Genomic DNA, 3,403 nt, shown 5'->3' with positions numbered 1-3,403 from the left:
TTCTTTATATTCAGATAATTTCTTTCTTTAAAAGTCTTATATATCCTTAGACCATCCTTGAAAGGAAAATAGTTGCCATTGTAAAGAACCAGGCCCCAAGGTGTTTGGTAGCTTGTCAAAGGCATGAAGACTTCAGGGCTGAGTTTCCTGAATGCTGATAGCACCAGATTCCATTCCCTAACTATTGCTCTGCCCCTTGGGTCAGATGTTCTCTTGACAATTATATGATGATGGAGAAGTCCTGCATCTGAGAGCAGTTTGTCTTTTTGAGTCTTCTTAAATGGTGAGAAGTAGCTATTTAACTATTTTGAAGGAAGACGTGAGAGAAAGGACAAAAGAAGGAAATGGAATGCTTCCACTTTGTGTTGCGTGGCTGGCATGGAGTAACTCCCAGGATATTCCTAGTCTTTCTGAGACTAAAGTATCTCATCTCTTCACACCCAACCTTGGGCTGCTTTCTTCCCTCCCTTGTGTCCATGCTTTTTTCTTTTGTTTGTCATTCATTTCTCTCCTTGACTCTTGTAGTCGGCTTTTAGTCTTCTCTTCAAAGTAGTACTTGCAAGTAACTCATAACCTACTCAAACTTAATTCAAACACCTGTTCTCTGTGCTTGACCTCAGTGCCTTCTTTGATGGTGTTGTTTGATCTTAAAGATGTTGCTTCCTCTACACATTTCTTTAAATGGTCAGACTCTGTTTGGAACCTGAACAAACTCATCCCTGAAAACCATTTTTACTTTTCCCTGTATTCTGAGACTTATTTACGTCCAGACCATTTCTTTAACAGGAACAGACCTAGCACAGAATTGGTTAGTGCATAATTGTCATTCATGTGGGATTAAGTTCATTCAGCTTATTATAGCATTTCAGGACCAGGATAATAAACCCGCCTCTCAGTAATCACAGAATATTGATGGTTTGAACTATTTTGACTTTTTATTCTATTTATTCTTTTTATTCTATTTATCTCCAGCACTTAACATGATGCCTTGTGCATTGTTTGGGGGTATTTTTTACACAAACATTTTATTAAAAAATATATTTAACTGTGGTTATGTAAGAGAATGCATAAAATACACAGTCTCAAATGGTTCCCACAAAAGTGTGTATGTGTATGTTCATGAGGAAGAAGATGATAAAGTAAATGAAGCAAAATGTAAACCATTAGTGAGTCTCAGTAAAGGCTATATAGGAGTTCCTTATTCTTGCACCTTTTTCTGGAGTTTGAAATTACATCAAAATAAAAATTTTCAGATAAATAAAATACAAAATAAATAATACACAGGGCCATTCTTGTCCATCTAAGTAGTTCTGCAAAAAAATAAAAACCCTCAAACTTGAAAAAATGTTTTAGTCTATATCATAATCCCAACTTTGGATAATTCTGTTTTCATTGTAATTGAGCTCGTTTGTAAACCTTATCTGTATCCCTCTCCCACGTGATAAACCTTAAGAGACAACACCTGGGAATGAAAGTAGTGGAATTTTTCTACTAGATCTGATTCACCTATGGTTTCATGTTTGGCCTAAAAGGTGGTATCTTGGCAGAGACCAAACACAGTCATGTTTATACATCATTAGGGAGAGACTTCGTCCTGATCCAGAGCATAAGTAATGGCCAGGCTCCCCTTTTTCTTTTGTGCTGTCAAAGCAAATGCCATATAGTAATGTAAATGCCTATGTAAGGGACATTTGTGAGATCATATTTTTACTTACCATTTTATTATTTCAATATTTTTACAAGCGTAAGTCTCAGCAGTCAACTGCTTTCATATGAGACAGTGACATACTTAAGAATATACTTTCTGGGTCTGCTGACAGCTACAAGTAGTTTTTAAAAAGAAAAAAATCTATATAAATAGTTTTTTTTTGTTATCAGATAAAGAAAAACAGTAGCTAGTGGTAATGTAGCATCTCTTACTACAACTTGGTAAGTAGAGGTCATGCTGTGTAACTTTTTATTTTTTGGTCAGCTTTGAGAACCTGCTAATAAATGTAATATTTTGTCATTTTACGTAATTACACTCTGATATAAAGAAAAAAAGAGGCTTTCTCCAAAGAATAAACTCTGAATCAGCAACTCATAAGACCATTGAATTTTTATAAACCTTTTTGACTGTGCTTCTTAAAATGCCTTCTCTGCACAAAGCAGGCTGTCTCCCATCCAGTTCTGCTCTTTCGCGTGCCTGAGGTGCGGGAGCATGGCTGGTTCACCAAAGAAAAGGGGATTGGCTCAATCAGGTTTCACCCCCAGGAGGCAGTGCAGGATTGTTGGGGTTTAAGATCACAGGCCCAGTCTGCAGCCATGCTACCTTGAACAAGCCCGATCCCGTCTGATCTTGGAAACTAAGCAGGGTCTGGCCTGGTTAGTACTTGGATGGGAGACCACCTAAGAAGACCAGGTGCTGTAGGCATAAAAAATAAAGAAAATAAGGCATTGTAAGCTGACAAGGTCCTTGCAATCTGTGAGGTCAGCCAAGGGTTGCCTTGCCTAAAAAATTAAAAAAAAAAAAAGATCACAGGCCACGGCTTGTTAACTTACTGATCTTGGGCAGTTGACCTGTGGCAAATCACTCAGGCTGTCTTCTCCTCTGTTAAGCAAGATACACCTTCATTGGGTTGCTTGATATGGTGATTAAAGGCCATAACACCAACAGGTGAAAACCAAAGGAGTATGTTAGCTGTCAGAGTGCCAACATATGAAACTGAAAGCTGTGCCTGTGATAAAAATGACTTTGCCACTCATCTTCCTTCAGTTGTACTAGTCAATGAATGACAGTCCTTAGGAGTTTGTGGAAAGGCTGGAAGGAATGTGGGAGTTGGAGGCTTGAGTTAGGGCCAGATGACTGGGCAGAGGGGGATGGTGGCCTTTAGTGCTAAAGTTAATTTACCTTGATTAGGATAGTAATTTACTGTACATTTTCCACAAAAGGCTAATCAAGGAATACAGCTGTAGAAATAAGTCAGATCTTTTGCAATCTGCATCTTTGTGCTACATTGGAAAAATCCATGGATTGCCTTAATTTGTGGTGTTTTCTCTTGTTTTATAGTATAATGACATTTAAGTTTTAGGTTCTATTTAATGTTTATGATATTTGTAACTTTGTACAGAGTACGTACCTTAGTGTCTCCCTCCTCAGCCAGGTTTGTCAAGGGACAAATATACATGTTTCACGATTCAGGTTAAATTTGCATTAAAGGCACCCATTCTCTTGGAGGTTTTTGAGTTACTAATTAAATTCTTAACCTCTAGTTCTCTTCCTTTGACATGTGGGAGGTTTGGTTTTGTTTTTGTGTTTTAAAACAAAAGGGAAAGACTAGATCCCAGAAATTTTCTGACTTTCATTAACACATCTGTTTTTTTAGCGAGTAAGAGGAATGCACCTATGTTTAGAAAGCCTTTC

At 37.6% G+C, this 3,403-nt stretch overlaps 1 protein-coding gene and 1 pseudogene across 5 annotated transcripts in view; both read left to right on the top strand.

The window, feature by feature from the left end:
- The window catches only part of PRICKLE1 (prickle planar cell polarity protein 1), a 109,312-nt gene that overhangs the window by 81,438 nt on the left and 24,471 nt on the right, over positions 1-3,403 (top strand). The gene's annotated exons all lie outside the window — the stretch shown is intronic.
- On the top strand, positions 2,295-2,413 carry LOC111744751 (annotated as a pseudogene).

Source organism: Pteropus vampyrus, unplaced genomic scaffold (assembly GCF_000151845.1).
Source record: "Pteropus vampyrus isolate Shadow unplaced genomic scaffold, Pvam_2.0 Scaffold140, whole genome shotgun sequence".
NCBI lineage: Eukaryota > Metazoa > Chordata > Mammalia > Chiroptera > Pteropodidae > Pteropus > Pteropus vampyrus.
This window is presented reverse-complemented; position numbering and strand designations above follow the sequence as displayed.